We start from the raw sequence: 13,500 nt of genomic DNA on the forward strand, positions 1-13,500 counted from the left end.
AGTGCAGAAAGAGGCCCTTCGGTCCATCGAGTCTGCACCAAATACAATCCCACCCAGGCCCTACCCCCATATCCCTCCATATCATACCCACTAATCCCTCTAACCTACGCATCCTTGGACAGTAAGGCACAATTTCTTAGCATGGCCAATCAACCCAACCCACACATCTTTGGACTGTGGGTGGAAACTGGGGTACCTGGAGGAAACCCACGCAGACACGAGGAGAATGTGCAAACTCCACACAGACAGTGACCTGAGCCGGGAATCGAACCCAGGACCCTGTATGTACCCTAGCTAGTCTCCCCGACACTAAGGGGCAATTTAGCATGGCCAATCCACCTAAACTGCATGACTTTGGACTGTGGGAGGAAACTGGAGAACCCAGAGGAAACCCACGCAGACATGAGGAGAATGTGCAAACTCCACACAGACAGTGACCTGAGCCGGGAATCAAACCCAGGACCCTGTATGTACCCTAGCTAGTTCCCCTGACACTAAGGGGCAATTTAGCACGGCCAATCCACCTAAACCGCACATTTGTGGACTGTGGGAAGAAACTGGAGGACCCAGAGGAAACCCATGCAGACATGAGGAGAATGTGCAAACTCCACACAGACAGTGATCTAAGCCAGGAATCGAACCCAGGACCCTGTATGTACCAGAGCTAGTCCCCCTGACACTAAGGGGCAATTTAGCATGGCCAATCCACCGAAACTGCATGACTTTGGACTGTGGGAAGAAACTGGAGAATCCAGACGAAAGCCACACAGACACAATGTCGAGAGTCTCGGGTGAGTCTGCCTCCCGGATTCTATGATAATAGGGAAGCCTCATTAAGACTGGCAAGACGGTTCTTATTTCTCTTTACTGAGTTTTTAACATCTCTACAGCTTTCATAGAATCCCTGCGGACTTGGTTGTAAGCTTTTGATTTTCCTAATGTTATTTCTGAAAATCTGTATTGGATTGTACACTGTCTGGATGCTGAGATTGCATTTTTGACGGCGTTTCCCAACTTGTTTGGTTTGAATAACTTTGTTAGTCACAACGCTGCTGATGTTTGGAAAGCTGGGCATTAGCGATTGTATATTGGAATCAGAGGAGAAATCCCTTGTTCATACCACTTTCCCTACAATGTGACTTCAGGCATTTTGGTTTATTTTGCTTTAAATTATGATGAAGATTTTCCAGTTTGAAATCAGACACTGAAACTGTGTTGAGGTTTTAACTCCTGGTCTCCATGTTATTCTTAACGTCTGTTAAAAAGTGTTTCAACCAGCCAAATGTCTGAATTCACCTAGAAACACAGAAACCCTACAGTACAGAAAGAGGCTATTCAGCCCAGCGAGTCTGCACCAACCACAATCCCACCCTCCTCCCCATATCCCTATGTGTTTTACCCAATAGTCCCTCTAACCTACACATCTCAGGGACCTACTCAACAATAGAATTCCTACTGTACCGGAGGAGGCCATTCAGCCCATTGAGTTTACACCGACAACAATCCCACCCTATCCCTGTAACCCCAAGCATTTTACCCACTAATCTTCCTGACACCAAGGGGCAATTTAGCATGGACAATGACCCTGTCCTACACATCTTTGAACTGTGGGAGGAAACCGGAGCACCCGGAGGAAACCCACCCTAACACAGGAATTTGTGCAAACTCCACATAGACAGTGTCCCAACCCCAGGATTGAACCCCGGTCCCTGGTGTTACGAGGCAGCAGTGCTAACCACTGTGCCACAGTGCCACCCCACTGAATTGAATTCACCTTGCACTGTTTAAAGTCAGAATCACTGTTAACATGTAATTCTTTTCCAAGAGTTAACCCTTCAGTGTTCTTTCCTCAGATTAAACACTGTCCCATTTTGTGTAAGCAATTGAGTGAAAACTTCTTTCGCTGGTTCAAGAACTTTGTTCAGGATACTTTAATGTTGTTAGGAAAGCCAGAGACTCCGTATTTAATTGATGAATTGTTCTAATTTCTTTAGGCTTTTCATCCTTCCATTGCATTCGAGCTTTGCCTAACACTTTTCTAGCAAGAGTGATCCCTTCATTGGTGAAGCTTTAATTTTCGTTCAGTAACAGCATAAGAAATAGGAGCAGGAGTAGGCCATCTAGCCCCTCGAGTCTGCCCCGCCATTCAATAAGATCATGGCTGATCTGAAGTGGCTCAGTTCCACTTTCCCGCTTTCTCCCCATAACCCTTAATTCCCCTGTCTATCAGAAACCTATCTACCCGTGACTTAAATATATTTAGCGAGGCAGCCTCCACCACTTCAACGGGCAGAGAATTCCAGAGATTCACCACCCTTTGAGTGAAGAAGTTCCTCCTCAACTCCAATCTAAACTGCCCCCCCCCCTTATCTTGAGGCTGTGCCCTCTAGTCCTGCTGTCCTTTCTAAGCAGGAAGAATCTCTCTACCTCTACCCTATCCATCCCCTTCATTATCTTATACGTCTCTATAAGATCCCCCCTCATCCTTCTAAACTCCAACAAGTACAGACCCAGTCTATTTAGTCTCTCTTCATAGTCTAACCCCCTCATCTCCGGTATCAGCCTAGTGAACCTCCTCTGCACTCCCTCCAAGGCCAAAATATCCTTGCGCAAGTGCGGCGACCAAAACTGCACACAGTACTCCAGCTGCGGCCTCACCAGTGCCCTGTACAGTTGCAGCAAGACCTCCCTACTTTTATATTCAATCCCCCTCGCTATAAAGGCCAACAATCGAGCTTTGCCTTTCTAGCAAGGGTGATCACTTCACTGCTGAAGCTTTAATTTTCATTCAGTAACAAGTTCTTCATAGCTCTACAGTATCAACATTGGATAGGATTTTCCACTCTCCTTCAGTGCATTCATCTCCTTTGTTTTATCATTAATTTTAAGTACTATTGCTGTCATCTTTGCCACTCCACGCTCATGTTTTTGCTGCATTTTTAATTCAGGCAGTTTTAACTTGTCGCCGAGTGCTGTTAATATTTTGTTTTCTGCTCCAATGTCATTTTAAAATGAGCAAGGCTGAGTTTTTGACCTTTTGGGTCTATCTTTAGCTGGAACACGAATTCTCGCAACAGAGTTACAGAAATTCACCCGTTCTACTGTGGCACAACTTCCACAGCCTCAGAGGGTTTTTCCATACCCCAGCCAGTGGCACCCCCGACAACTACAAGACTAGAAATTAAATCACATTTTAAATTGTTATCCAAAGGGATAGGTAAACGATGTCTGTTAAAGCCTCTTATCTTTCATTTAGCAAACTCTCTACAGGGAAATTTCCATCGGTGACCAAAATCAGTGACTGTGCTATTCAGCATCTCTAATCATAGATTTCTCTTGTCTCTCCAGATAAGAATGAAGAGATCGCTGGCCTTGGATCCTGTCAAATGTTGGCCCCCCCCAATTAGTTACGAGCCCCACAGAGACTGACAGCTTTCAAAATATAACAATTTCCCTGCGGCCGATAGAAATAAAAATGTGAAAACTTGCCCCTTGGTTTAAGACTTTTACTGTAACATACAAACTAAAGATGTCAGACAGAATTGCTACTCAAACCGTGGTTTAACCAAAGTTCAATTCTCAGGCCGAGTCGAACGATTTTTGGAGGATATTGAAAGATATCGTTAGTGTACGCTTAAACTGGACCATCTGACAGGCAACACGACAGCTCAGTGACTATCACTGTTTGCTGTGTTGATACATGGATTTGGGTCGGTGTCTGTGGGAGTTTGCACATTCTCCCCGTGCTTGCGTGGGTTTTCTCCGGGTGCTCCGGTTTCCTCCCACACCCCAAAGATGTGCTCTTAGGCTGATTGGTGTAACAAATTGTCCCTAAATTAGTCTTCCCTCAATCTTCCCCAATAGGCGTAGACAAAGGTCATAGGTAGAGGAGAGCACTCAATGTTAAAATGGCAGAGTGGGCTCGTTGGCCGTGCTGTGTAGTTCTTTGTTCTATTCATTTTTTACCCACTGGACAGTACTTTATCGAGAGACACTGTATAATCTCACACATGCTATACTTTTTCTTTTTAATTTAAACTGAGATGGAATTTCTTCAGCCAGAGGGTGGTGAATCTGTGGAACTCATTGCCACAGGAAGCTGTGGAGGGCTGGGTCATAGAGTATCTTTAAGACAGAGGTAGATAGGTTCTTGATCAGTAAGGGGATTAGGCATTACAGGGAGAAGGCAGGAGAATGGAGATGCATATCAACCATGATTGAATGGCAGAGCAGACTCGATGGGCCGAGTGGCCTAATTCTGCTCCTATATTTTATGGTCTTATGTCCTGTCTGTGATTTGCAAAGCCTGCTTCAAACTTCATCGACCCATTAGGGGAGAAGGGGAGTCTAAAACTAGAGGGCATAGGTTTAAGATGAGAGGGGAGAGACATAAAAGTGTCCAGAGGGGCAGTTTTTTCACACAAGGGGTGTTGAGTATCTGAAACAAGCTGCCAGAAGTAGTAATAGAGGTGAGTGCAATTTTGTCTTTTAAAAAGCATTTAGATAGTTACGCGGGTATAGAGGGATATGGGCCAAATGCGGGCAATTGGGATTAGCTTAGGGGTTTTTACAAAAGGGATAGCATGGACAAGTTGGGCCGAAGGGCCTATTTCCATGCTGTGAACCTCTATGACTCTATTCCACTCCATTTCCAGTTTTAGTGAAAATTCCACAAAAGTCTGTCTCTGATTTTTTTTAGGTTTTGACGTTTCTCTCAGTCCACCACTGGCACCAACTCATAGGTTTCAAGAAAGGCCGCTTTCACCATCTCATCATCATCATCATCAGAGATGAGGACACGCCAAAGTTTTTCCTACAAACACACTAAAACAGTCCAACTTTCTTTCAGCCACTGTAGTTTTGTGGCAATTTTCTCAAATGACAAAAACCATCCATGTGCTTAGGCACTAAGCCAACAAACGTTGCCAAATCAAAACCAAGAGTTAATTCAGAGTCAGCATCGAGACTTACCACTACCCCCTGTACACGTCATTGAAACTCTTCTCGATCGAGTTCAAGATCCTTCTTTCCATTGCCCTATCTCTTTATTTCTCTTCCCATTGGAATTCAGAGTTCTCCCTTTCTCCATCTCTTTGGAATTCAAATTCAAGATCTTGCATTTCTTTCTTTCTCTGATTCCTCTCTTTCAAATTCAAGCTTTTTTTTCCCATGTGACCCAAATTCGAAGTTGTTCCATTTGCCAACAGTCAACTAATTAACCAACGAGAGGGTACTTCTGCGTGAACTAATTAACGCAATGGAGATATGTTTAATAACTCCTTTCTCTGCATACCCCACTCTGTAAGAAGTCTCACGACACCAGGTCCCCAGTCTGCGCAGATACAACATCAAGTCCCAGCAGACCCATTTCTCCTTGCTAGACCAGATTGAATCATTCAAAAATTGTTCCACTCAGCCTAAACCTCGGTTAGGACAGACTTTGGAGTAGCAGTTCTGGATGACATTTTTAGTTTACATTCTGGGGTGGCACAGTGGGTTAGCACTGCTGCCTCACAACGCCAGGCATCCGGGTTCGATTCCGGGCTCAGGTCACTGTCCGTGTGGAGTTTGCATGTTCTCCCCGTGTCTGCATGGGTTTTCTCCAGGTGCTCCAGTTTTTTTTCCCACCATCCAAAAGATGTGTTAGTTAGGTATATTGGCCATGCTAAATTCTCCCTCAGTGTACCCAAACGGGCGCCAGAGTGTGTAGCTGACCTAATAGAGAAAGTATTAACGCAGTGGATACAGAGAGAATATTTTCTCTTGTGGGGGGAGAGCATAAGTAGAGGCCATCAATATAAGGTAGTCACCTAGAAATCCAATAGGGAGTTCAGAAGAAACTTCTTCACCCAAAGGGTGGTGACAATGTGGAATTCAGTGCCACAGGGAGTGGCTGAAGTAGTATAGATACATATGAGAGGAAACTAGCCAAACAAATGAGGGAGAAGGGATTGGAGGGGTATGATGGTACATATAGAGAAAAAAATTGGAGGAGGCTTAAATGGAATCTAAAGACTAGTATGGACTAGTTGATCTGAATGGCCTGTTTCTGTATTAGATATCCTATGGTGAAATAACCATCACAGAGATGGAGATTCAGAGCTAAATATTCCAGGGTACGTAACTTCTAGCAGAGATGGGGAAATGGGAAGAGGACTGGGGGCCGTGCTGATAATAAAGGGTGGGATAAAGAGAGCATAGAGGAAGAATCTTAGCTTAGAAAGCGAAGGAATATGATCAGCGGGGTTGGAGCTAAGAAACAGCGTGGGGCAGACAACATCTGAGAGGGTGGTTGATGGAGCCTTGAATGTAGTCGTAGCATTGAGCAGAGTAGAAATCAGAAAATTAGAGCACAGAAGGAGGTCATTCAGCCCATTGTGTCTGTACTAGCTCCTGAAAGAGCTACCCAGCAAGTCCCATTCTCCAGCCCTGTCTCCATAGCCCTGTATAGAAGAGGTCCTCTATAAGTCCGGGAGTTTCCCAGTTCAGACAGATTGGGCAAGGCATATTTGCAGCAATAACGTGGCAAACAAGTTCATAGAGTGTAGAGTAATAGTAAAAACAGGAAATACTGGGCAGACTCAGCAGCTCCTGCAGAGAAATAGGACGAGATCTTCACAGAGCAGGATCTTCCAGTCCCACTGACAGCGCACCTCCCCCCCCCTCCCCCTGCACCCCCTCTACCCGCTTCCGCTGTGGGTTTTCCAGTGGCGTGGAGTGGATCCAATGGGAGATCCCATTGACAGCAGGAGGACCAGGACAAACGAGACAGCAGAACATTTTGGATCAATTATTGTGCAAAAGATGGATTAATAATCTTTTGATAAATGGGTCCCTAGGGATGAATGGGTAAAGTCTTATGGTGGATTTGAAGGTGATTTTTTTTAAGTCTGAAATTAGAGTTGAATCTTAACAAATGTAAGTATCAGGAGCAGATCTGGAAATTACATTAAAAGGTTTGACAGCAGACAGGCAGTGACTAGCAGGTAAATAATTAATACAGAATTTGGAACAAATACACATTCCTCTAAGACACTTAAACATCAACAACCTCAGGTCAAAGTCGCTGGTTTATAAAGTTGCCAACAAGAATAGCTGAGCCCGAGGGTTTAGCGCTTTCCTGCGTGCTGATAATAAAGGGTGGGATAAAGAGAGCATAGAGAAAGACTCTTAGCTTATAGAATGAAGGAATACGAGGATTTTAGAATTCAGCACAGGTGGACCAAGTTATTACTGCCTCACAGCACCAGGGTCCTGGGTTCAATTCTGGCCTTGGGTCACTGTCTGTGTGGAATTTGCACATTCTCCCCGTGTCTGGGTGGGTTTCCTCCAGGTGCTCCAGTTTCTTCCTACACTCTAAAGTTGTCAGGTTAAGCACTAAATTGCCTCTTCATTTCTAAAGATGTGTAGTTTCGGGGGGGGGGGGGTTAGTGGGGTACATACATGGGGTTACAGGAATAGAGGCTGGGTGGGATGCTTTGTTGGAGAGTCACTGCAGATTATATGGGCGAAATGGCCTCTTTTTTGCACTGCAGGGTTTCTATGATAAAAGAGGTGGCTACAGAGCCAGTAGGTGATCTTCCAGAATTCCTTAGCTTCCAGAACAGTTCCCAAGGATTGAAAAGTAGTGAACGGATAGCAACCCCAGGGTATAAATGTATAACTCGCTAAAGATGGCAGAGCAGATTGAGAAAATGGTTAAACATCAATGATGGTTTCATAACCGGAGGCATAAAGTACAGATTTTTTTTTGTTTTTATTCCAATTCAATCAAATCAAGTCCAATTCAGAGTCTCAACAAGTTGGGACATTCCCGATCCAAGCTGATAAGACAGGGCTCTCACCTCCTGTCCTGGGCTTGATCTACACGATCCAAGCTGATTGGAGTAGGCATAACTCCTTCTCCAAGGCTCAATCTCATTTGCATCTGAGCCAAAAGGCCGAGATGCCACTTTTAAAAATGTCAAATGAAGCTGAGACGTAACCTAATGACTTCAACCAAGCACAGCATGTCGGAACTACACTTCACCTTAGCCAAAAAAACCAAGAAGCGATGCGTAGGGTACAGAATTAAGGAAGTTACAATGAACCTTTATAGAACGTAGAACATTCCAGCGCAGTACAGGCCCTTCGGCCCTCGATGTTGTGCCGACCAGTGGAACCAATCTAATGACCCTCTAACCTAAACTATTCCAATGTTATCCATATGCCTATCCACTGACCATTTGAATGCCCTTAAAGTTGGCGAGTCCACAACTGCTGCAGGCAGGGCATTCCACGCCCTTACTACCCTCTGAGTAAAGAACCTACCTCTGACATCCATCCTATAATTACCACCCCTTAATTTAAAGCTATGTCCCCTCATGTTAGCCATCACCATCCGAGGAAAAAGGCTCTCATTGTCCACCCTGTCTAATCCTCTGATCATCTTGTATGCCTCAATTAGGTCACCTCGTAACCTTCTTCTCTCCAATGAAAATAACCTCAAGTCCCTCAGCCTGTCCTCATAAGACCTTCCCACCATACCAGGCAACATCCTGGTAAACCTCCTCTGCACCCTTTCCAATGCCTCCACATCTTTCTTATAATGCGGCGACCAGAACTGTACACAATACTCCAAGTGCGTCCGCACCAGAGTTTTGTACAGTTGTAACATGACCTCACGGCTCCGAAATTCAATCCCTCTACCAATAAAAGCTAACACACCGTACGCCTTCTTAACAACCTTACCAACCAGTGGTTTAGTCCCAACTGGAGCACTGTGTCCAGTCCTGAGCATCATACTTTAAGAACAATGTGATTGGCTTCAAAGGGGGTACAGCAAAAAGAATGTTTGCCGATGAGGGGCTTCAATTAAGAGGATAGATTGGAGACGCTGGCCTTATTTCCCTCAGAGAAGAAGGGATTTGACTAAGGCATTCAAAACAGAAGGGGACTCAACACAGGAGATCGGGTAAAACTGTTCCCCATCGGCAAGAACCAGGGGAACAGATTTAAGGTAACTGGCAAAAGAAGCAAGGGCAAGGAGATTTTGTTTTTACCCAGCAAGTGGAAGGCGTGCTAGCTGAGTGAGCGGCTGAGACAGATCCAATCGTGGCTTTTGAAACGGCATTGAATAAGACAATAAAAAATCAAGTTATAGGACAAATCAGGGGAGCAGGACTAGCTGAATTGCTCATGTCAAGAGCTTGAATGGACCCAGTGGCCCCCTCTGTGCTATAACCATTCTATCCATGCTGCTCTTGGCAACATAAGAACATAAGAAATAGGAGCAGGAATAGGCCATCTAGCCCTTCGAGCCTGCCCCGCCATTCAATAAGATCATGGCTGATCTGTCGTGGCTCAGTTCCACTTTCCTGCCCTCTCCCCATAACCCTTAATCCCCTCGCTTATCAAAAACCCATCAACCCGCGTCTTAAATATATTTAGCGAGGCAGCCTCCACCACTTCAACGGGCAGAGAATTCCAGAGATTCACCACCCTTTGAGTGAAGAAGTTCTTCCTCAACTCCGTTCTAAACCGCCCCCCCTTTATCTTGAGGCTGTGCCCCCTAGTCCTACTGTCTTTTTTGAGCGAGAAGAGTCTTTCCACCTCTATCCTATCCATCCCATTCATCATCTTATACGTCTCAATGAGATCTCCCCTCATTCTTCTAAACTCTAACGAGTACAAGCCCAGTTTATTCAGCCTCTCCTCATAGCTCAACCCCCTCAACTCCGGTATCAGCCTAGTAAACCTCCTCTGCACTCCCTCCAGGGCCAAAACATCTTTGCGCAGGTGCGGCGACCAAAACTGCACACAGTACTCCAGCTGCGGCCTCACCAATGCCCTATACAGCTGCAGCAAGACCTCCCTACTTTTATATTCAATCCCCCTCGCTATGAAGGCCAGCATCCCATTCGCCTTCCTGACCACCTGCTGCACCTGCAAGCTGGGTTTTTGCGACTCATGCACAAGGACCCCGAGGTCCCTCTGCACCGTCGCCTGCTGCAGTTTCTCGCCACGGTCCTGACACAGCGTAAGTTTGCACATGTACCCAGACAACACTCAGCTCCACCCCTCTCCCAGCTTCTCCACTTGCTAACTGATCATAAGAACATAAGAAATAGGAGCAGGAGTCGGCCATCCAGCCCTTCGAGCCTGCCCCGCCATTCAATAAGATCATGGCTGATCTGAAGTGGATCAGTTCCACTTTCCCGCTTTCTCCCCATAACCCTTAATCCCCCTGTCTATCAGAAACCTATCTACCCGTGTCTTAAATATATTCAGCGAGGTAGCCTCCACCACTTCAACGGGCAGAGAATTCCAGAGATTCACCACCCTTTGAGTGAAGAAGTTCCTCCTCAACTCCGATCTAAATTGCACCCCCCTTATCTTGAGGCTGTGCCCTCTAGTCCTGCTATCCTTTCTAAACGGGAAGAATCTCTCTACCTCTACCCTATCCATCCCCTTCATTGTCTTATACGTCTCTATAATCCAGTGATTTAGCTGGCGTTCAGTGCTGATACTTCTACCAATCAAATATTAAGAAAGATAAGCCATTGTTTTCAGTGCCTACTTTAAATTTCACTCCAATTCCATTCTCAGGTTCGCTGATGACACCACCCTAGCGGGTCAGATCTCAAACAACAAGGCAACGGACAACAGGAAAGGGATAGACAATCTGGTGAAATGGTGCGGCGACAATAATCTCTCTTTCAATGTCAACAAAATGAAGGAGATGGTCATTAACTTCAGGAAGTGTAGTGGAGGATACAGGGATGAAGTGGAGATGGTCAAGAGTTTCAAATTTTTAGGTGTCCAGATCACAACTGTCCTGGACCCCATGCCGATGCTCTCATTAAGAAAGCCCACCAATGCTTCTACTTTCTCAGAAGTCTGAGGAAATTCAGCATGTCCGCTATCACCCTCACCAGTTTTTACAGATGCATCATAGAAAGCATTCTTTCTGGCTCCTGCTCTGACGAAGAAACTACAAAGGATTGTGAACATAACCCTCTCCGTTATGCAAATCAGCCTCCTATCCATTGACATTTCCCGCTGCCTCGGAAAAACCAGCATAATCAAGGACTGCACGCGCCCCGGACATTCTCTCTTCCACCTTCTCCCGTCAGGAAAAAGATACAAAAATCTGAGATCATGTACCAACCGACTCAAGAGCAGTTTCTTCCCTCCTGCCATCAGATTTTTGAATGGACCTACCCTATTTTAAGTTGATCTTTCTCTACACCCTAGCTATGACTGTAACACTACATACTGGATCCCCTCTTTTCTTTCTCTCTGAACAGTATGCTTTGTTTGTATAGAACGCAAGAAACAGTACCTTCAACTATATATTAATCATGTGACAATAATAAATCAAATCAAATCAAAAAGACACCTCTTTCAACACTCTAAGACGTGGATCATCAAGTCCATGGTTTTTATTTAAGTTAAACCCATTAATTTCTCTGGTACCTTTTTTTTATTCGTATTAAGAAACTACAAAGGATTGTAAATGCAGCCCAGTCCATCGTGTAAACCAGCCTCCCATCCATTGTCTCCATCTACACTTCCCACTGCCCCAGAAAAGCAGCCAGCATAATCAGGGACCCTATGCACCCTGGATATACTCTCGTCCATCGGGAAAAAGATACAAATCTGAGGTCATGTTCCAACTGACTCAAGGACAGCTTCTTCCCTGACTTTTGAATGGTTCTATCAGACATTAAGCTGATCTTTCTCTTCACCCTATGTGTAATTGCAACCCTATATTCTGCACCCTATCCTTTCCTTCTCCTCTATATACTCTGTGAATGTTATGCTTTCACTATATAATGTGCAAGAAACAATACTTTTCACTGTATGCTAACACATTTGACAATAAATCAAATCAAATTAGCTGCTAAATCTATCCCTCTCCCTGGACAGGCTCTGCATAAACAAGACATTTTGCAATCTTTGTGTCCAATTTGACTTTGAGATAAGTCTCTGACTACACATTAGTGCTATTACAAGTTGCAACATTGCCCAATTTCATCTCATCTGTTGCTGAAACCTCCCCGCTCCCCCCACCTTGTGTCTCCATTAGGTCTAGAACCTAGTATTTTAACACAGTCTGGCTAATCTCCCCACTGTCCTCAGTAAACCTGAGGTCACCCAAAATGACCTTGGCTCCTAGTCCAACAGCATCTTGGTTTAAAGTTTCTTCCCCTCTGTTTTCCTATCCCTCCCTGACCTTAGCCCTCGCTGCCTCGGTAACCTCCCCCCCAGCCCCTGTACCCTCACAGATACCTGCGCCCCTGTAATTCTGATCTCTTGGGGACCCCCAATTTTAATCACTCCACCATTTGTGGCATCAGTTGCTTGGGCTCCAAGTTCTCAAACTTCTCCCCTAAACCTCCCCACCGTGCTGTCTGTCTTTCTGAAAACCAGTATGTTTGACCAAGATTTACGTAATCTGCCAACATGTCACCCCCCCCACGTGACTCAGTGTTCTATTATAATGCTCCTGTGATGCACTGTTGGGTTGCTTTATTAAATTAAAGGTGCCGCATAAATATACGTTGTTGTTGTTGTTTGGAAGGCATGGCAATAATTGTGGGTGGTGTTAATCTTCATGGAGGTTGAAGAAGTCAAATAGAACATAGAACATTCCAGCGCAGTACAGGCCCTTCGGCCCTCGATGTTGTGCCGACCAGTGGAACCAATCTAATGACCCTCTAACCTAAACTATTCCAATGTTATCCATATGCCTATCCACTGACCATTTGAACGCCCTTAAAGTTGGCGAGTCCACAACTGCTGCAGGCAGGGCATTCCACACCCTTACTACCCTCTGAGTAAAGAACCTACCTCTGACATCCGTCCTATAATTACCACCCCTTAATTTAAAGCTATGTCCCCTCGTGTTAGCCATCACCATCCGAGGAAAAAGGCTCTCACTATCCACCCTATCTCACCCTCTGATCATCTTGTATGCCTCAATTAGGTCACCTCGTAACCTTCTTCTCTCTAATGAAAATAACCTCAGCCTTTCCTCATAAGACCTTCCCACCATACCAGGCAACATCCTGGTAAACCTCCTCTGCACCCTTTCCAATGCCTCCACATCTTTCTTATAATGCGGCGACCAGAACTGTACGCAATACTCCAACTGCGGCCGCACCAGAGTTTTGTACAGTTGTAACATGACCTCACGGCTCCGAACATCAATCCCTCTACCAATAAAAGCTAACACACCGTACGCCTTCTTAACAACCTTATCAACCTGGGTGCCAACCTAGCATCACTGAGCAATAGTGCAGGGTGGGGGAGAATCGGACGGAGCATGCGGGGGGGGAATGGGGGGGAAATCGGACAGCCCGTGTGTGGGTATGGGGAGGGTGGTGGGCAAACGGCTGTAGAGGGAACATGAGAGGGGGGAGGCATATTAGGGTAGAGGGGGGGGGAGCCCTTTGAGTACATTTAAATCAATTTTAAAAAGGTTTCATCTGTCCATCCTGGGCATATTATGACACC

The sequence above is a fragment of the Carcharhinus amblyrhynchos genome, chromosome 24, assembly GCF_965287045.1.
Source record: "Carcharhinus amblyrhynchos chromosome 24, sCarAmb.v2.hapA, whole genome shotgun sequence".
Lineage (NCBI taxonomy): Eukaryota > Metazoa > Chordata > Chondrichthyes > Carcharhiniformes > Carcharhinidae > Carcharhinus > Carcharhinus amblyrhynchos.